General features: G+C 40.1%; 2 long non-coding RNA genes across 2 annotated transcripts; one reads left to right on the top strand and one right to left on the bottom strand.

Annotated features, from left to right (window-relative positions):
* Nucleotides 1-1078: 1078 nt before the first annotated feature.
* Nucleotides 1079-2894, top strand: LOC115208287 (uncharacterized). The gene is made up of 3 exons (XR_003881136.1): nucleotides 1079-1164; nucleotides 1781-1872; nucleotides 2003-2894. It is a non-coding gene; the product is annotated as an uncharacterized LOC115208287 (long non-coding RNA).
* Nucleotides 2895-13583: 10689 nt separating this feature from the next.
* LOC115208285 (uncharacterized) lies at nucleotides 13584-14137 on the bottom strand. Its single transcript, XR_003881135.1, has 2 exons — nucleotides 14046-14137; nucleotides 13584-13957 (listed from the first exon to the last, which is right to left on the bottom strand). It is a non-coding gene; the product is annotated as an uncharacterized LOC115208285 (long non-coding RNA).
* Nucleotides 14138-22609: the final 8472 nt, after the last annotated feature.

Raw genomic sequence — 22609 nt, 5'->3', positions numbered from 1 at the left:
ATGTAAAAAGCAGTTTTTTGATATAAATATGAACTTCATTGAACAAAACATGCATGTATTGTATAACATAATGTCCTAGGAGTGTCATCTGATGAAGATCATCAAAGGTTAGTGCTGCATTTAGCTGTGGTTTGGGTTTTTGTGACATATATGCTTGCTTTGAAAATGGCTGTGGGATTATTTTTGGCTGGGTACTCTCCTGACATAATCTAATGTTTTGCTTTCGCTGTAAAGCCTTTTTGAAATCGGACATTTACATTTACGTCATTTAGCAGACGCTCTTATCCAGAGCGACTTACAAATTGGACAATGTGGTTGGATTAACGAAAGTCTTATCTTTCAAATGGTGTAAAATAGTCATATGTTTGAGAAATTGAAGTTGTATTTCGCGCCACTCTCTACCATTGGATATTTGGCGAGGCGTTCCGCTAGCAGAACGTCTGTCCTCAACTTAATGCCTTTCGACCTGTCCCCAAATTAACGTAATTGGTTCAGAGTTTGTTTTGATATTTTAACCTGTGGGTTGTGATCGTGTTTGGTGTTGGGGGACAAAATACATTTATACACGATAGCGCACGATGGCGCACGTGTGCAGCCGGTTCGGGTTCCATGTAAAATTGAAGTCATTCCTATTTCTGACCAGATCACGCTGCAAGTCCTGCCTCTCCCATCTCCTCATTGGTTTATAGAAGCAGGTACCCACGTGCCATCTGCTCATTGGTTATATCCACGTGGGTGATTGAAAGACGAAATGTTTTGCCGCTTGTCGTGGTAATACTATGAAAGCTTATGTCATGATGTGTGAACGATTTAACAATAGTTGCAAACTTGTAACTTGATATTTGAATATATATTATATTCAGAATGATTGAAAGTCAATTTAGTACTATGAATACTCTGCTGTGAATCAAAAATACACTTGCAGATTTTCAATCTGAGTGTGTTCGGCAGTTCTGTCATTGTTGTAGAAAGTTGCAAGTAAAATCTTGATTTTTCGTTCTGGAGAAATGACCTTTTACTCCTGACCAATCAGTTCCCTCTGCCAAAACCACAGCCGCCTAACCATTGGCTGGATCTTTCCATCAATCAAATATCAGGAAGTAGCTACTACCACATGAGCAAGAGAGGATGAGGTAAAGAAAAACAAAAATGATCTACTTGATGGTAATAGTCTCTTTTATCTGTCTACATCGATGTTTATTTATTTTTTGTTGGTGAAAAGGCATGACAATAGTTTGCTTATCATTTGAAATATAATGGTACATTTCAGACGAACTCCAGACCAGCAATTGCATTAGGTGTATGGCCTCGGACATTCATCCTAGCTTTACCATCAACTTGCAAGTTTTATCAGGCAGTTTTAGATACGAGGGGAAAACAAATATTTGCTAGTTAACCATCTGATAGTTTATACAAATGACGTTAGCTAGCTAAATTAAAACAGCTGGGGGAAAGGTAGCTAGCTAACTTCCACCATCATCACTGCAGTGCAGCTATTGTTAGCTAGGTTTCTAGAAAATAAAAACTAACTATAGCTATGTTTTTAAGACTTGAACACTTTTTGTCAAACTGACTCATTCCACTGCTTGTTTATTAATTAATTGGTGACTGAAAAAGTTGTCAAGAGAAATTCCTCCCAATTTCACTGCAAATGAACTACTAGGCTGTATTGGTTGGGTATCATTTGGCTGATGTGCACATTTTTAGATGAGTGTTTAATTACCCAAGTTACTGACTGACTAGGCGTAATGTTATTCATGTTTTTCTTGTTGCATTTCAGGTGCAGAGGGATTAAGATCACTCAAAAGCAGCATGTTGCTAGACCACCACAGGACCCTAGAATTATTAGTCAATGCTTATGAATTTGATATTGTATGTGAATTTCCCATTTAGATCAATGATGGTAACAAAATGGTTGGATTGTTCAGCAACATGTGCAGTAAATGCTAACACTGCTTTGGTGATGAAAGGTACATAATGGATTTTGTCATCTCCCTATCAGGCCACTGCATGCTGTGACAAGGGGTTGGATGGTGGAACACATCTGCTTCAAGCTGCCTGACTGAATACGGGGGCCTTCAGTGATACCTTTGATAACAGCAAGAGTCTCTGTCTCATAGCCATTTAACATGTACTGTGTGTAACAACTCAAATTCATACGAACTGCTTCAAACATAAGAACTGACTTTATATTCACTTGTCCCTGGCTGTGTCGACTGGCAGCCCAATTCTGATCATTTTTCCTCTAATTGGTCTTTTGACCAATTGCATCAGATTTGTTTTACATCAGATCTTTTTCAAAGCTGATCTGATAGGTTAAAATACCAATTAGTGGGAAAAAATGATCAGAATTGGGCTACCAGTCAACACGCAGCCTATTTGTATTATTCTTCAGTCTTGTGTAGTGTACCATTTTTATATTGCACATAAGCATACTGGCATGCCTTTTCACCAGAAAATGTATGTAGACAGATAAGAGACAATTACATAGATGGTTTTGGTTTTCTTTACCTCCTCACTTGCTTATGTGGGTAGTTACTTCCTGATAATTGATTGATGGAACAATCCAATCAATGGTTAGGCAGCTGTGGTTTTGGCAGAGGGAAGTGATTGGTCAGGAGTAAAAGGTCCTGTCCCCAGAGGGCAAATGATTTTCCTTGCAAATCTCTTCCTACAAATTTACAAAACTTTCTACAGTGTGTCAGAACTCTGAATCTGCGCACGCACAAAATCTGCATGTGTATTTTTTATTCATAACAGAATATTTATAGTTGTAAATGGACTTAATATATTATGTTTGCAAATCTTATTGAATGTATTCAAATGTCAAGTTACAAGTTTGCAACTGTTAAATCATGATACAAACTTGCGAAATTAAAACAATTTCCAATGCATATTTTGAGTTTTGTGATATGTACCATATCCTGACAAATTCTGAATCCAGATGTCTTTTAGACATGCAGTACTAGTCAAATGTTGGGACACATTCTCTCAACCAGCTTCATGAGGTTGTCACCTGGAATGCATTTCAATTAACGGGTGTGCCTTTTTAAAAGTACATTTGTGGAATTTCTTTCCTTCAATGTGTTTGAGCCAATCAGCTGTGTTGTGATTGGTAAGAGTGGTATACAGAAGATATCCCTATTTGGTCAAAGACCAAGTCCATATTATGGCAAGAACAGCTCAAATAAGCAAAGAGAAACGACAGTCCATCAGGGTTAGTTTGGCAGCTGGGGTGAAAGAGGAGCGATTACGATAGAAGAAACCAAGTCTAGATTTAACCTTAGCTTACAGGTTTGATATGTGCTCAGAGAAGGACAGTGTACCGTCTAGCCATACTCCCAAGTGCGTGTATGAGGTGACTACCTCAAACTCTAAACCCTCAGAGGTAGCAATCACACCGGGGGGGGGGCATTCTTACCATACCACATGACCTTTGTTTTGGAGATCTTCAGAATAAGGTTAAGGTAAGAGAAAGCTTGTTAGACATTAAGAAAGCTTTGTTGTAGAGCGTTTAACACAACATCCGGGGAGAGGCCAGCTGAGTATAAGACTCATCTGCATATAAATGGATGAGAGAGCTTCCTACTGCTTGAGCTATGTTGTTGATGTAAATTGAGAAGAGTGTGGGGCCGAGGATCGAGCCTTGGGGTACTCCCTTGGTGACAAGCAGTGGCTGAGACAGCAGATGTTCTGAATGTATACACTGCACTCTGAGGTAGAAAGGGTCTAAACCATCTGACCCAGCTGTTTTTTGGGGGTCAAGTTTAAAGAGCTCCTTTAGCATCTCGGACTCAGTGACCGCCTCCAGGGAGAAACTTTTTGGTGAGGCAGGGGAAAAAGAGGGAGGAGCATCGGCGATAGTCACAATGGAAGGGGTGGGAGATGAAGAAATGTTGGATGGGCAAGGAGGCATGGCAGAGTCAAATATGAATCCTGACTTAATGAAGTGGTGATTAAAGAGCTCAGCCATGTGCTTCTTGTCAGTAACAACCACATCATCAACATTAAGGGGCATGGGCAGCTATGAGGAGGAGGGTTTATTCTCCAGATCTTTAACTGTTTTCCATAACTTCTTGGGGTTAGACCCACAGAGAGAGAACTGCTCCTTAAAGTAACTAACTTTGGCCTTCCGGATAGAATGAGTGCACTTATTTCATATTTGCCTGAACGAGAGCCAGTCAGCCTAAGGATGTGAGCGATTTGCCAAATGGAATTCTTGAACTGGAGTAACTCTGCCAGATCACGGTCGAACCAGGGGCTGAACCTGTTTTTAATTATTATTTTCTTTATGGGTACGTATTTGTTAACGATACCACAAAAAAATATTTAAAAAAGAAGGTCCAAGTGTCTTCGACAGAGGGGATCAAGCTGATTTACATTTTAGTCATTTAGCCGACGCTCTTATCCAGAGTGACTTACAGTAGTGAATGCATACATTTCATACATTTTTTTTCTTCGTACTGGTCCCCCGTGGGAATCGGACCCACAACCCTGGCGTTGCAAACATCATGCTCTACCAACTGAGCCACACGGGACCTGATTCTATACCAATTTACAAAGTCCAGGTCATGAAGGAAGCTACAGCATATTGATTGCAGATATGCTTCTCTTGGCTGAGGGCCAAATCCAGATCTTGGCATGCTTTTTGATATGCTGAAAAGACTCTGAAAATTGTTTAACACATGCTTATTGACTCATTAGATATCCTGTGATAGGCCTATATGGACATTTTATTTTCTCTTTATGATGACAAATACTGACAGTAGGCCTACATATTATATTTTCTCATCACATACAATGCATATGCTCTTGACTGAGGTCCATATCAGGATCTTGATATACATTTTGATATGCTAAATAAAGGAACATTTCTGATGCTTATTTGAGTTTTGAAGACATGCTCAATAATTTGACAAATATTAAATCCATATAATTCTTTCAGACACGGGCTATAATTTTTTTATATTCCCTCTGGATAAAGGCATGTGCAAACTGCAAGCTAAAAGCATTGTAACTTGTAGCCTAGCTAGAATCACGTATTTTCTGCTGTTGAGTCCCAAATGTCACTTTTTTAATTTGGGCGCCACAATTAGTGCGTAAATGGTGTGTGGTCAAACTGACAACTGGAGAAACAAAAAAGTGAGAAGCTGTTCAGAAAATACATAGAAGAAGTTAACGTTAAAGTGAGTAGCTAATTTGAGATGTTTTATTTATCTTAGTAACTAGAATCAAGAACATTAGCTAATTTGGCCAGCAGCCAGTAGGACAAGATAGCTAGCTAGGCTTGATAGGGGGGTAGAAGCTAACTTGTAGCCTAGCTAGCTAACAAACAATCGAAATTGCCTTCACTTCAGTGATTTTCTTTTTGGACCACCTATCAAGCCTCAAGAAGACAGCTAATGTTTTAAAACATTTTTGTTTTGGACCAGGTCTCTCTTGAAAAAAACATGTTATCTGAATGAGAAAAACCTGTATAAATAAAGGTTAAATAAAAAATACAAAACTACTGATTAATAAAAGCTAGCTAGTTAACTAACATAGCTAGCTATGTAACTAGCAACTTGGCTAGCTAGCTAGCTAGCTTGATCCAGTTAGTTTCCTCATCATCAATGAAGCAGGCAGAGTAGCTACCTTGTGGTATGGTTATGTGAAATTACAATATTTTCTTGCAATATCCACACAATTTTGATTCATAATTTATGCATTGACAGTTTGGAGTGGATCACAGACCAACATTACCATCACATTGGGTCTGGACTAGAGGTTGACCTATTAATCGGAATGGACGATTAATTAGGGCCGATTTCAAGTTTTCATAACAATCGGTATTTTTGGACACCGATTATGGCCGATTACATTGCACTCCTCGAGGAGACTGCGTGGCAGGCTGACTACCTGTTATGCGAGTGCAGCAAGGAGCCAAGGTAAGGTGCTAGCTAGCATTAAACTTATCTTATAAAAAACAATCAATCTTAACATAATCACTAGTTAACTACACATGGTTGATGATATTACTAGTTTATCTAGCTTGTCCTGCGTTGCATATAATCAATGCGGTGCCTGTTAATTTATCATTGAATCACAGCCTACTTCGCCAAACGGGTGATTTAACAAGCGCATTTGCGAAAAAAGCACTGTCGTTGCACCAATGTGTACCTAACCATAAACATCAATGGCTTTCTTAAAATCAATACACAAGTATATATTTTTTAAACTTGCATATTTAGTTAATATTGCCTGCTAAAATGATTTTCTTTAAGCTAGGGAAATTGTGTCTCTTCTCTTGCGTTCTGTGCAAGCAGAGTCAGGGTATGTGCAGGAGTTTAGGCCGCCTGGCTCGTTGTAAACTGTGTGAAGACCATTTCTTCCTAATAAAGACCGTAATTAATTTGCCAGAATTGTACATAATTATGACATAACATTGAAGGTTGTGCAATGTAACAGCAATATTTAGACTTAGGGATGCCACCCGTTAGATAAAATACGGAACGGTTCCGTATTTCACTGAAATAATAATGTTGTTTTCGATATTATAGTTTCCGGATTTGACCAAATGAATGACCTAAGGCTCATATTTCTGTGTGTTATTACATTATAATTAAGTCTATTATTTGATAGAGCAGTCTGACTGAGCGGTGGTAGACAGCAGCAGGCTCGTAAGCATTCATTCAAACAGCACTTTCCTGCATTTGCCAGCAGCTCTTCGCTGTGCTTTAATCATTGCGCTGTTTATGACTTCAAGCCTATCAACTCCCGAGATTAGGCTGGCAATACTAAAGTACCTATTAGAACATCCAATAGTCAAAGGTATATGAAATACAAATGGTATAGAGAGAAATAGTCTTATAATAACTACACCCTAAAACTTATTACCTGGGAATATTGAAGACTCATGTTAAAAGGAACCACCAGCTTGCATATCTTCTGAGCAAGGAACTTAAAATGTTAGCTTTTTTACATGGCACATATTGCACTTTTATTTTCTTCTCCAACACTTTGTTTTTACATTATTTAAACCAAATTGAACATGTTTCATTTTTTATTTGAGACTAAATTGATTTTATTGATGTATTATATTAAGTGAAAAAAGTGTTTTTTCTGTATTGCTGTAATTGCCATTATTACAAATATATATATAAAAATCGTCCGATTACTCGGTATCGGCTTTTTTTGGTCATCCAATAATCGGTATCGGCGTTGAAAAATCATAATTCGGTTGACCTCTAGTCTGGACTGCGAGGGACTGCCACTGACGACCCAATCTGCACCCATTGCATCCATCGTCGATTACAAACAGGGCAGGCAGGGGTATTGAAGGTGTGCAACTTTTATTTTCTGTTAAATAAATAAAATATTTTTTTTTGCAAAGATTGGCCTATTCTTTTTATTACATTATGATAAAAAAAATGTGTTTTGTTTATTTTTTTTTCTTCCAATTGGTAGTTATAGTCTTGTCCCATTACTGCAACTAGGGAGAGGTGAAGGTTGAGAGCCGTGCGTCCTCCGAAACACGACACCGCCAAGCCGCACTGCTTCTTTACACACTCCCCGCCTAACCCGGAAGCCAGCCGCAGCAATGTGTCGGAGGAAACACCGTACAGCTGACAACCGAAGTTAGTGTGCATGCGCTGGCCGCCACAAGGAGTCGCTAGAGTGCGATGGGACAAGGACATCCCAGCCGGTCAAACCCTCCTCTAACCTGGACGACGCTAGGCCAATTGTGCACCGCCTCATTAGTCTCCCGGTCGCGGCCGGCTGCAACACAGCCCGAGATAGAACCCGGATCTGTAGTGACGCCTCCAGCACTGCGATGCAGTGCCTTAGACCGCTGCGCCTCTCGGGAGGCCCATGATGCATTTTTTTTACAGAAATAGCGGAGATGTGCTTTGGAAATAGAAACTTGGATTAAATATGACAATGTTTGTCTTTCCGTGCCTTATATAGCCTACTACTGAATATGGTGCAAATGTATAGATAAGTTAGCTGACAACGTTACGAAAACTATGCACATGCTTCAATGGGGCAGAAGTCTGTGAGTTGTTGTGATTCTGGATGTCCAGAAAGCTAGTAAGAATGACAAGAAACTGCCATGTGGGGAATTATAAGTTACTAATTTCAGCTAGTCAAATAATATAAAAGCATTTAACCAACAATGCAGTTTTAAGAAAAATAAGTGTTAAGTATAAAATAAAAAAAATTGATAAATAAAAAATAAAAGTAACTAATAATTAAAGAGCAGCAGTTAAATGACAATAGCGAGGCTGTATACAGGGGGTACCGGTACAGAGTCAGTGTGTGGGGCACCGGTTAGTTGAGGTAATTGAGGTAATATGTACAGTACATGTTATTGATACCATGTCTTGTTTTGAGGTGTTTTGACTGATTTCATGTCAATACTAATATGGCAAAAAATTTGCTTGCTAGCTAACCAACAACTGTAACGATGTATTTGAGAGACAACAAGTACTCATTGTGCAAGTGTATTTATGTTTTCAATAAACATTATAGATGAAATATAGTTAACATTTTGTCAACAATCTAAGCCCATCCAATCTGTAGTTGCTAAACAACCAACCCATCTACGCTCAGATATGTCACCTTGATTTTCGGCACTTGAACATGTAAAATAATTTAGGCGCTGGACATTTCATGAGTTGAATGTAGCCCATTTTCGATCAGACATGTGAGGATGAATATTACATATCACGTCACGATGTATATTGAAATTATTAATTTGTTTAGAAATACAGATACATACATTTCAGGTAATGACTACAGACATGATACATTTCTGAAAATATGTGGATACGTTCATGCCCAAGTATAAAGGCTTAGCATGTTGACACATACATATTTGTAGAATATTCTAACTCCGCAAAGTGTAAGCGGGTGCAAGCGCATCAGGTGCGTGTCTTGAACGTATCTCACCCTAGATATCTCCTGTAGCAGGGAGATTTCTGAGGTTCGGATTGGATGCATGTAGAAACTGTCCCATTACAGGGAATGTCCTAGTTCCGTATATGAAATTAAGGACATGCGTATCTGGAGCATGTCTACTCCTTATATCTAATAAAGATATTCGGAAATATATAGATAAAGATACAGTGCCTTCGGAAAGTATTCAGACCCCTTGACTTTTTCCACATTTTGTACGTTACAGCCCTATTCTAAAATTGATGAAATAATTACAAATCTCAGCAATCTACATACAATACCCCATAATGACAAAGCGAAAACTGTTTTTTAGAAATGTTTGCAAATGTATTAAAAATGAAAAAACAGATACCTTATTTACATAATTATTCAGACCCTTCGTTAAGAGACTCAAAATTTAGCTCAGATGCATCCTGTTTCCATTGACCATCCTTGAGATGTTTCTAAAACTTGATTGGAGTTCACCTGTGGTAAATTCAATTGATTGGACATGATTTTGAAAGGCACACACATGTCTATATAAGGTCACACAGTTGACAGTGCATGTCAGAGCAAAAACCAAGCCATGAGGTCGAAGGAATTGTCCACTGAGCTCCGAGACAGGATTGTGTCGAGGCACAGATCTGGGGAAGGGTAACAAAAAATGTCTGCAGCATTGAAGGTCCCCAAGAACACAGTGGCCTCCATTATTCTTAAATGGAAGAAGTTTGGAACCACCAAGACTCTTCCTAGAGCTGGCCACCCGGGCCAAACTGAGCAATCGGGGCGAGAAGGGCCTTGGTCAGAGAGGTGACCAAAAACCAGATGGTCACTCTGACAGAGCTGTAGATATTAGCCATCTACATAGGTGTACAGAGGCCCGTTACCATCACTCCTGTGTTCCAATGGCACGTTGTGTTAGCTAAAGAAAAAGCCACCTCTGTCCAGTGTCTGTTTTCTTTTGCCCATCTTAATCTTTTCTTTTTATTGGCCAGTATGAGATATGGCTTTTTCTTTGCAACTCTGCCTAGAAGGCCAGCATCCCGGAGTCGCCTTTGGTGTTTTGCGGGTACTATTTAATTAAGCTGCCAGTTGAGGACTTGTGCGGTATTTGTTGCTCAAACTAGACACACTAATGTACTTGTCCTCTTGCTCAGTTGTGCACCGGGGCCTCCCACTCCTCTTTCTATTCTCGTTAGATACAGTTTGCGCTGTTCTGTGAAGGGAGTACTACACAGCGTTGTACGAGATCTTCAGTTTCTTGCCAATTTCTCACATGGAATAGCCTTCATTTCTCAGAACAAGAATAGACTGACGAGTTTCAGAAGAAAGGGCTTTTTTGAGCCTGTAATCAAACCCACAAATGCTGAGGCTCCAGATACTCAACTAGTCTAAAGAAGGCCAGTTTTATTGCTTCTTTAAATCAGGACAACAGTTTTCAGCTGTGCTAACATAATGCAAAAGGGTTTTCTAATGATCAATTAGCCTTTTAAAATTATAAACTTGGATTAGCTAACACATCGTGCCTTTGGAACACAGGAGTGACGGCTGCTGATAATTGGCCTCTGTACACCTATGTAGATATTACATTAAAAAATCTGCCGTTTTCAGCTACAATAGTCATTTACAACATTAACAATGTGTACACTGTATTTCTGATCAATTTGATGTTATTTTAATTTCCAAAACGCGGACATTTCTAAGTGACCCCAAACTTTTGAATGGTAGTGTATATATTTTATATGCTGTAATATGAAAGCACATTACCTAGCAGCCAACCTTATTGCACCAACCAGATGCAATTACAGTCAAATAAACCCACCTCCCCTCAATGAATTTAATTCATTCATTCAGTCATGAATTACCATTACTGTAAAAAGATTACAGTAAGAGTATTGGTACCATAAAATGGATTACGGTAACATGCTGTACTGTAAATTTACAGCATTATACTGGCAGCAGAGTTGCCAGCAATTACTGTAATTATATAATACAGCTGTGTTGCTGTAATGATTACAGTAGACTCATTTACAGTATTGTAATCCAGTTTTTTTATTGTAAAACATTTTACAGCATCCCTGCTGTAAAATGAAAATACAGTATTTAGCTGGCAACTCTACTGCTGTACATATACAAGGAAACGTTACCCCTTTCATACACAGATAGATTCCACTAATTGACCATGCCTGTTTCTTTTTACCTGCTTTTGGTATATCTGAAAGTGGTAAAAAACATAGCAAATTAAAAGCCACCTAAAGATCAACACTCCTAGAAAAAAGGGTTCCAAAAGGATTATTCTACTGTCCCCATAGGAGAACCCTTTTTGGTTCCAGGTAGAACCCTTTTGGATTCCAAGTAGAACCTTCTGTGGAAATGCTATACCTGGAACTAAAAAGGGTTATTCAAACGGTTATCTTATGGGGACAGCCGAATCACTCTTTTAGGTTCTAGATAGCACCTTTTTTGCTAAGAGTGTTGTCATTATTCCTCCATTTTCACAGACCCTGTGAAAAATACAGGTATTGGGTCTGTGTGAATGGTTCTCTGCTTTTTTGCAAGTACATTCATTAACATCTCCATTGTTTAATATCTCCCTAATTTGAAATGCAAACAGCTCCCATTATTTAACAAAACTGCCCACTCCCTCCCCTATCAATTTGCAAGTTAACGACTGATGTGTATAAAAGTGGTATACCTGCATGAAAATTGTAAATAAGGGGCTGTTTGAAATGGGGTCATATAAACATTGCCTTATATTACAGGTAATATATCACATCTTCTGTCTGAACAGGCACATTCATTGAACTAAATTTAAAACCATGAACTGAACCAGATTTAGGCCAAATGAAAAGCCGAACTTTAAATAGCCTACATCTTAAATAAATTAGATATGACATATGGTATCCTTTACTCTATTTATAGCTGATCATTTTGTCGTTTTATTAAGCCATCTCAGAAGCACCAAAACTTAAGAGAATCAGAGGTCAGAATACAATGAATCACATTCGTTCCATTCAGTGTCAAATCTCTGCCATAAATCATTGTCACTCGTGCTTGTTGTAAGGTCACCGTAGCCTACCACATAGCCTATTAAAAATATATATATGTGACCAGCAGTCAGGTTTTAAATAACGGCCACACAAAGTAGGTGACTTACTTGTTATCTCTGGACAGAGAATCGTTGGATTTCCACAGCCGCACCTGCACCTGCACCCGTTAGAATAACAACATTGACTTAGAGAAGCGCAAAACGACCTCAGGTATACCTAATTATCTGCAGATGGGTAAAATGACGATATTCCTTAGTAAGAAAAGATCCAATTAACCCGCACAGTTGATTCTCATCTGCTCAGATGGACTCTGTTAAAATGGGTAGCTACCAATAAGGCAGAGAGGAGAAAATTTAAACCAGGTCATCCTCTCGCTGGTCCCTCCAGTCCCCAAGGGGACCTAAAAAAAAGCAACCTTTCAACTAAGCATTCTCTCTCCATATGGAATAGCTGCATGACACCTGAAATGTCAATATAAACTAGAGGCTACGTGTTAGCTATGAATCATAAGCTAGTCTATAATGAAGACATAGCAGTTGGTACAATAAATATCTTATTGTGTTATCACATACATAAACGTGTGTGATGGAGCGTAGGAGTGGTTTTTCAGTGTATCAGATAACAAAAGTGTTTGTGTGTAAAGGAGAAAAAAAGCTAAAAAATGGATGCTTTCATAATTGAAGCTCCTCAACAACATCTAGCTTGACAGTAGATCATAAGGCCTGAAGAACCTGCTAGTGTACACACACACACACACACACACACACACACACACACACACACACATTCACACACACACCTTCCGATCAGTCCTCGTGGACCTGTCGCCATTACCGAACATTAGCATCCATAAAGTCCATACTTAAAACCCCATTAGACTGAGGAAAGAGGAAAGCTATCATCACTGAGTAGTTGCACTTTGACCAGAATCAAACCCAACATCTTGGATGGTTTCACCCAGGGGCGGACTGAACATCTGGCATTTCAGGCAAATGCTGGCCCATTTTTAGTCCGGTGGGCAGTCTAACTGGGTTTCTTTATGTGCTCAAAATTATAATTATCTGGCTAATAATGGTGGAAGGGCCAGCCCTGGGCATAAGCAACATAGGTGGTCACCTAGGGCACCCAGCCGCGAGGGGGCCCAAAAAAGTAGAATACACACAATTTCTAAATTAGGTTGTGCATCAGCAGTTTTCCTCTTGCTATGTCAGTCAATTAGCCCAAGCAACCTTTTTTGGATTGGTAATCTAGTCTACCCAGATATCTGTTGTAATTACCGCCAGGGCACAAAGGGGCCCTGACCTCCAGGGGGCCCTCATTTATTTTGTTAGTCACTCTCACTCAAATATCATTGTAACATGTCATAAATCATGGCAAAATGTGTAGAATTGCAGGAAATTAGCCATAAAACTGCATTTTTTTGTATCTCCGCCCCATGGCAATTTCATGTAATTAAATGGGGACCTTAAGGGAAAAATGGGCCAGTGTGGGGTCTCAAGGAAAAAAAATGGGCTGATTTCTGGTTCCAGTCCACCCCTGGCTTCACCTGTCAGCCATCATATGAAGAGGATGGAATCTCTTCCAATCCATAACATGAATGGATGGTATAGGAAACAGTTTTTAGGTAGGATTTTTATTTTACAGTACATTAAATTACTGTGTATGTATTTACCTAGAAATAACTGCTAATTTCTGGCAATTGTTTCTACAAGCTTTGACGAGTGTAAGGCAGGTTGACGTTTCTTGCCCAGCTGTGATTTCCGCTAAATGGGCCAGCTGCAAATTTTTACATGTAGATAATCAACCAACACAGAAGCCACCAACTGCTTTATTAAAGTAGATGTCTGTCCTAGTGAGTTACACATTGTGAGCCGACATGGCAATTTATCCACCAGAGGCAGCTGAGTGCCTTTACAGTTTGCCAAGATCGCCTTGCAAGGATGGGCGTTGGTGGTGGATGGCGGGCAACCGACAGCGTCATTGCATCAGTACTGCGGAATCAATTCTGCAGTCAAACTTTGTTCATTATGCAATTCAACATTTTAGTGGATGTGTGAGCAACAAAAGTTCAACACTCACCTTTTGTCACTATTTCTGGAAAGTCTACGCATACAATTTGACGCAAACGTTGGATAACTCCAATGTATACACCACACAGAAACCACTACAACTGTATGGTGTCAAATCCGATTAAAAAAGTCGAACGGGCGCCATCGCGCGAGAAAGCAAGATGAAACATCATTGCGCAGTCAAACACTTTTACCGAGAGAAAATGTGGAAGAGCGAGCAGAGGACGTGTTCCGAGAGCGCAGGCCAACGTGGTGTGCGCCAATTAAACTCGAGGGCTTGCAAGTGTGACTTTGAGCGAGCGCAACTGCATTACATTAATTTGACAGCAGAGACTTTTGTTTGCCTGAAGAAATACTTACTACATGTCAGGACTCAGAAATTACTGCACTGTCAAAAATATGCCGCTTCCACACACGGATGTATTTTCATCCCGTTCACACCAATTTTCCAGTCTGTTCTCCAAAACCCATTTTGCTCTCGCAACCACTTACTATAATTTTAGAACAGGGGGACATTTTGACCATACAGATGAAAGAGGACGATGAAAGATGAACGATGACTGACAATAATAAAGAGGTAAGTTTGATACTTTTTCAGTAGAGAAACTAGATAATCAACTAGCTAGCTAGCTAATCTACAATGATTTGAATATTGAAATGGAAGGAAGTAGCTGGCTTGGTCTTCTGTTATTAAAGCAGGCTATTGATGAGGCGAGCTAGCAGGGAAAAATGTGGTTTAACCCAAAGCAAGGGGTTTTAGGAGCATTGTATCTAAGTCGAGGAGTTTAGTAGAGGAACATGACAGGGTGGCAGAAGAGGGGAGAGAGGTAGGATGAGAAGAGACAGGGATGACCCTCACTGGGGAAAAGGTTAGTGATGGAGGAGGGGGAGCCAAGAGTGGTCAGGCTCTGAACCAAATAATAGTCAATATTGTAAACCGCTAACAACATACTTTGAGATACAATCTGATTTGAAATAAAGATTTGTTACTTTTTACACGCAGTTTCTCGATAAATGAGAATGACCTTAAAAACCATTTATTTCTTCTCTCCATCCCTCTTTCCGTGCAGGTCTACTGTCACAAGTATGTGGTGGTGAAGTTGTTCTCTGCTCAGCTGACAGAGACAGGAGATACAGAGACAGGAGTCCATTCTGTTCCAAGTAGGTCACCTTGGCTCTCCTCTATGCACAGCACTCCAGGGACTTCCTGCAGGTAACGATGTTATCCACCAATCCACCCCCCGTAACTGAATCATTAGTGGTACTGCGAGTTCCTCTCATTTCTTTGACTCTGTATGAAGACATTGCGCATAGGACGGATGATGACCAGATGCTGGCTATTGGTTAGAAATATGATTCTATACTGAATGTATGTGATAGTCATTGCTAAACAATATGAGGGGTGTAGGTAAGGGATAGAAGTGAAAACCTATAGGAGGATAGCTCTCCACAAGGTGGGTTGGGCATGAAATAACAGCAGGCTGTTCAATACTGAGCCATGCTGACTGACAAGTGGTGTAGATTGGTACCGGGCAATTCCACAGTAACAGAGTGATGCTGAGTCTCATATTTTTCCACTTTAAAATGTATGTCAAACAAACCAATGATTGAAAATTGTTTAAAGTAGTCCTTGTGCATATGTTTGTATGGCTTGTTTCACTTTGAAATCATTGTTGTTTTTTTTACATACATTTTTAAAGTGAAAAATCTGAGCGTCAGCGTCACTCTGTACCGTGGAATTGCCCTACAGCTTGGATCAGTCTCACATCGTGTGTTATCACTGATTTGGCTAAATGATTATCCGTAGTTGCCGCTACAGCCACAGCAGTCTTAAAATGGACTGTTACCCTGAATGCAACATTAAGATGTTAAAACATTTAAATTCCAACTCTTGTCTGTGATATTTCCTGACGTCAATGCTTGTAGAAAGATCATGTTTGACCAGGTGGAGTCAGGCTTCTACTCCATCGCCCTGGACCACTACACGAACGAGCCAGAAGACGCTAAGTTTGGACCAGTGAGTCACCAACTCATCTTATGCCTTACGCAACTCAGCACATATGTATCTTTCCACTTTCCTTAAACTCCAGTGCCCTACTTTTGTTTACCTTTTGATCAATGTCTGGATTGTACAAGGATTTTAAGTTGGGACTTTGACCATACTAAATCTAATTCCATCTCCTGTATTGTTCTGCCCTCTCTATAGAGGAATGGAACGGAGTGAAACGTGATTTTTTCATACGTTTGATGTGTTTGACTCTGTTCCATTGATTCCATTCCAGCCATTACAATGAGCCTGTCCTCCTATAGCTCCTCCCACCAGCCTCCACGGCTCTTTTTAATTATGGTGATGCCCCAACTGTAAGAACCTGGAGATCTCTACTGGTTTTGAGGGAGGTGACATGGCCACAAACAGTGCCTGGGACACCTTCCAGCGCTACCGCTGTCTGGAAAACAGCCAAAGGGTGGTCTGCTGCAACAGTGTGTCAGTGTAACCGTGTAGGTTCCGTCCCTCTCTTCGCCCAGGCTCGAACCAGGGACCCTTGCACACATCAACAACTGACACCCACCGAAGCATTGTTACCCGTCGCGCCACAAAAGCCGCGGCCCTTGCAACGCAAGGGGAAACCCTACTTCAAGTCTCAGAGCGAGTGACGTCACTGATTGAAATGCTATTAGCGTGCACCACCGCTAACTAACTAGCCATTTCACATCGGTTACACTAGCTCGGCTGCACCTGGGAACTAAAGGTATGGCACCTCACTCCCAACAGTCATGTATGCTTAAACATACTTCTATGATCATTTATGTGTTTCTTAAAGTGGCAATCAGCAGTTGAAACAATAACAAAAGCGTTCTGCCTGCCCCTGTTTCGGTAAAAAGCTGAGGGATGGGGCTTGGGAAATGTAACCACTCTCAAATTCATAGACCGAGCTATGGATGCAAGGATTGACCATCACACCTCCTTCTGAAACCTCATTGGAGGAGACGACCCAAAGGTTCCTCGCCTCAGACCGCCAATGGGTTTTGAGAAGGACGCGAGTAGAGAGGAGTTGAGCAGAGATGAATTGGGACAGAGCTCATGTCATTGTTTTAAGTGGAATCTTATGTTGAATGATACATTTATTCTGTTTGCACTTCTATCTTGGTTCTACTTGTGCCCTTTCCACCGATGGCTCTGGCTTACTTATAACATCTGATAGGATGAGACTCCCTATGTGATTTGACTCCTGTGTTACGGACTGTATTCAATAAAACTTCCAATGCCAGATTTTAAATAATTTGAGATTCTGTAACTGATAGACAATGGTAGCTCTCAATCAGACAATTACTATAAAACAAATCTGTTTTCCTGAGTGCAATGTTCGGTGATTATATATATTTTTTACCCTTTATTTAACTAGGCAAGTCAGTTAAGAACAAATTCTTATTTACAATGACGGCCTACACCGGCCAAACCTGGACGACGCTGGGCCAATTGCGCGCCACCCTATGGGACTCCCAATCACGGACGGTTGTGATACAGCCTGGATTCGAACCAGAGTGTCTGTAGTGACACCTCTAGCACTGAGATGCAGTGGCTTAGACCGCTGCGCAACTCGGGAGCCCTCATGAATGCATGGTGATGTTTTGTCCTCAGTGCTCCTTTGAATGCTGTGTGTACTGATTCAGTTCTAAATGTCCATCTTCACCTCCTCCGTCACTTCAACAGATTGTCCAGTCTGCTGAGAGGGTCATTGGCTGCCACCTGCCCTCCATTAAGGTCCTGCACGACTCCAGGGCTAGGAAGCGTGCAGGAAAGATCATCGCCAACCCCTTCCACCCTTTCTTCCAAAGACTCCCATCTGGCAAACGGTTCAAGTCAATCACGACCGAAACTTCCCGCCACCTGAACCGTTTCTTCCCCTGTGCTATGGCCCTCACCAACCGTCCACCTGGTCCACAATGATCCTCTCATCCATGGACTCTGCGTTATTCATCCAGACTATGCACCGTGCGCTATCATCTTACATTCATCATTTATAATGTAGCTTATAGTGTTCATACTGAATGTGGATCTATGGAAATTCTGCATATATATTTTTGGGCTGTTTATTATGGCAGCACCATTTCACTGAGTCAAATTCCTGTACATGCAAATTTCTGGTGAATAAAACTGATTCTGATTCTAAAGCTGGTTTATCATATGTCAGTTTAGATTTTAAGTGATAATGCAAGAGAAGCCGGTGTTTGGAGGATATATTGGCACTGGTGTTGTTATGCCCGAGACAAAGTCTAAATGTTCCTTTGCCATATTGGCTGGCAATTATATTTTTCCTTGCTTGCTAACTAGCCAACTACAGCTAAAATACGATCACGTCAAACAGTGCAGCCCGAAAAACAGCAGCATTTGCATTTGTTTAAGCTGTTCTCTAGTGACATTTATTTGGATACATCCATAACAATGAGCAAATGAGGCGCGATTTCGCCTAGCATAGAATATGTGCTCTCGTCAGGACACTTGTTCAGAGGAGCTAGCCAACAACATATCTAACACAATCCCTTCAAACTGAAGCTGGAAAGACTGAACACTAGCTACACTTAATTTCATTCTAACTTTTTTCAATTGACATTTCTTTGTATATATCCATAAAAATTATGCCAGCTGATTTACGATTTTGACTGGCTGAGAAACGTTGCCTGCCTGCCTGCCTGTCTCGTCCCGACTCCCGACGCGTATAGTAATATAGGACAGCTGGAGATCGAATTTGAATATTGAAACAATGCTGCAAATGTCGGAGACACAAAAAAGGTTTGTACAAATCTCTGCTGTTAAAAACTAAATGTTAGTCTAAAAGAAATGTGAGAATGTCTAGATGCTTTTTTATAGTGGGGATCAAGTGTATAAATTGCCTGGCTGAGCTGATGAGACAGTAGATTGCGCAGTCAGATGGAACAGAGTAAATAGGCATTTTAATGTCAGATTTAGCCGGTGGTAACTTGTGAAATAGACACAAACTGGAATGTGGTTTTAACCAATCAGCATTTAGGATTAGAACCACTCGTTGTATAATCTATTATTATAAACTGGGTGGTTTGAGCCCTGAATGCTGATTGGCTGACAGCTGTGGTATATCAGACGTATATCATGGTTATGAAAAAACATTTATTTTGAATGCTCTAATTACGTTGGTAACCAGTTTATAACAGCAATAAGGCACCTCTGGGGTTTGGTATATTGCCAGTATGCCACGACTAAGGGCTGTATCCATTGGCCATATACCACACCCCCTCAATCCTTATTGCTTAATTTGGGACTGGTTATGTACTGGATGAACTGTAGCATATTTTCCACTTTGTGTCTTCATATAATTCAAAATCCCTAAATATTGGCGCCTTCTTGATATTAGTGGACTCGTTTTATGGTCTTTGCGAGAGCTGACTGTCTGCTTTTCGTTTTACAGACGAACGTTGCTGGCTAACAAGTAATTAGCTAGCTAACTAGACTCAAGGCGTAGTAAACCTATTGAAATGTATTTCCCAATTTGAATTTGAAAGGACAGCAGGTACAGGCACCTAACTGAAACATTTAAAGATCTCCTCAATTTAAGGAAAGGTTTGTCCCTTGTATGATCTAAAATGTTTTATGATGATGCCATCTATCTTTTCATATTTGTTCAAATCTTTCTAAAACAGAAAACAGAAAATTGACAATTCAATTGATATCAATCAACAGAGGTAAGAATATGTACGCTATACGAATATGTTGAAGGCTAGCTGTATTTGGTGCAGATGACTGAACTGTTCTGTCTATGTCTGCAGGTATACAGACGAGGAGGCATACAAAGGTATGACAATTGGTATCGGTATGTTATGCAGATCCCATGTACCATCCTTCTCCTTTACCTCTTCAATGAAAATCCCACAGGCATCTACATTATGGACAAGGTATATGTATGAAAACCATTATCAAGTTTTTTTTCATTCACATTTACTGCAAAAACCAAGGTATGAATACTGTTGTGTGCATGTTTTGTTAATCATCTGTATAATGACTATTTTTGGGATTCAGACTTCACCCTCCCTACACCTCTGATGAATAAAACAGGAAACCTGTTCTATCACCATGCACTGCAAAATCCTTCTGGCTATGGATACGGAGAACATCAACACATTAACATCAACACGCCAGAGGATATACCCATTGGACTTGGGGCTCTGCTGGTAGTTTACCTCATATTTCGATTTTCTTTATTCTGCTTTACTGCTAAAATCATAATAACTGTAATTTCCGGACTATTAAGCGCACCTGAATATAAGCCGCACCCACTGAATTTAAAAAATATTATTATTTTGAACATAAATAAACCGCACATGTCTATAAGCCGCAGGTGCCTACCGGTACATTGAAACAAATTAACTTTACACAGGCTTTAACGAAACACGGCTTGTAACAAAAATAAATAGGCTTTAACGAAACACGGCTTGTAACAAAAAATAAAACATTTGCAGTAAGCTTTAGTTGTCTTTTTGCACTGAGTCAATTCCTCACGCTGCTGTTTCCAACGTCTTGTCATTGACTCATTAAGACCAAGCTCCCGTGCAGCAGCTCTATTTCCTTTTCCAACAGCCAGATCAATCGCCTTCAACTTGAAAGCTGCATCATATGCATTTCTCCGTGTCTTTGCCATGATGAGGGTGACAAAATGACTACCGTAATCAGAATGATGGGAAGTTTGAGAGCGCTCGATTTAATCTAAACAGTAAACAAAAAAGTTGTTTGTCCTTAACCCGTTCGGCAATTTCATTGGTCTAATGAAAGCTTCATGCCGCCAAAAAACTGAGCACGTCACAGAATGTGTTTTTTTTTTTTTTTAAATTGAAAGCGGGAAAAATCCATATATTAGCCGCGTCATTGTTTAAGCCACGAGGTTCAAAGCTGGGAAAAAAGTTGCGGTTTATAGTCCGGAATTTACGGTAACCCCAAAAGGTTCTTCGAGCATCCATTAAAAGGAGTTCTTCTTCAAAGAACTTATAGGGGTTCCCCCATGTTTCAATTTGAAGAACCCCTAAAGGATACTCCAGGAAACTTTTATTTGTAGAGTGTAGGCCTACTGTTAAAGACATTTTCATTTTTGATCTGTGACAAAAAAAAAATGATTTAACCTTTATTTAACCAGGAAAAGCCCATTGAGACCCAGAGTCTCTTTTTCAAGGGAGACCTGGCCAAGGCAGCAACAATTAGTACATTACAGAATTAAAAACATACAACAATACAATACAACATGATCCAGGCTAAACACAGCATTTACACTTATCATTTACATGTAACAGAGCCTCCCATCAATATTCTTTTAATTCATTCAGTGGCACTAACATATCTAGATGAAGCATGGATTGTAGATTATTCCATGTGTTTGGTGCACAAGAAGAGAAGGCAGTCTTGCCTAATACTGTGAATGTCCTGGGGACTTTAAGTAGCAACCACCTAGCAGACCGGGTATGTTAACTGCTGGTGGTGAAGGAGACCAGACTACAGAGTTAAAGAGTGAGTTTACCCAAAAGGGCATTGTAGATGAACACATACAAATGTATCTTTCTGCGCATATAAAGTGAGGTCGAACCAACCATTTGGTACAATGTGCAATGGTGGGTGAGTGACCTGGCATTTGTAATAAAGTGCAAGGATGCATGATAAACAGAGTCCAGTCACTGTAAGACAGAGGAGGTTGCATGCATATGCAACAAGTCAGCATAATCAATTACGGAGAGAAAAGTGGCCTGAACAAGCTTCTTTCTAGCCATAAGCGGGAAGCAAGCCTTATTACGAAAATAAAAACCCAATTTCAATGTAAGCTTTGTCACAAGATTATCCACATGAACTTTAAAGGACAACTTGTCATCCAACCAAATACCTAGGTATTTGTAGGATGACACATTTTCGATGGATAAGCCACCATATGTGACAATGCTAACGTTCTCTGGCTGAGTTTTAGCTCTGGTAAAGGTCATGAATTTAGTTTGTTGTACATTCAAGACCAGTTTGAGACCATAAAGGGAGGCCTGCAGTGACTGAAAAGCAGTCTGGAGCTCTTCAACAGCCTGAACCAGAGAAGGAGCACATGAATATATGACTGTATCATCTGCATATAGATGTAACTTTGCTGGTTGCATCCCATTTCCCAAATCATTAATAAAAATTGAGAACTACACAGGAGCTAAAATGGAACCCTGGGGCACACCTCTATTAATCTCAAGAAAGCTAGATGTTCTACTCTGTCAAAGTCACACTGGCAAGCTCTCACATTAACTCGAACAATGATGTTTCAATGGCGTGCGCGATCAACTTTTGGATCTGATTTGACACCGTACAACTAACTGCCTCTGCAACGCAATGCTGCAAGGCAAACGCAGCATTTCATTGGAAATGACTGGACTTCTGGTATACAACACACTCATTCGTCATCACAAATTGTAAGCAAGCTAGTTCCAGTGCCTCATAGATTATCTGTCATGCAGAGTGTGCAGCTCTCAAACAGCTGGTTGTTGGTGGAGAGAAGACCGACAGTGGTAGGGGTAGGAAAGCAGTAGGAA

The sequence above is a fragment of the Salmo trutta genome, chromosome 14, assembly GCF_901001165.1.
Source record: "Salmo trutta chromosome 14, fSalTru1.1, whole genome shotgun sequence".
NCBI lineage: Eukaryota > Metazoa > Chordata > Actinopteri > Salmoniformes > Salmonidae > Salmo > Salmo trutta.
This window is presented reverse-complemented; position numbering and strand designations above follow the sequence as displayed.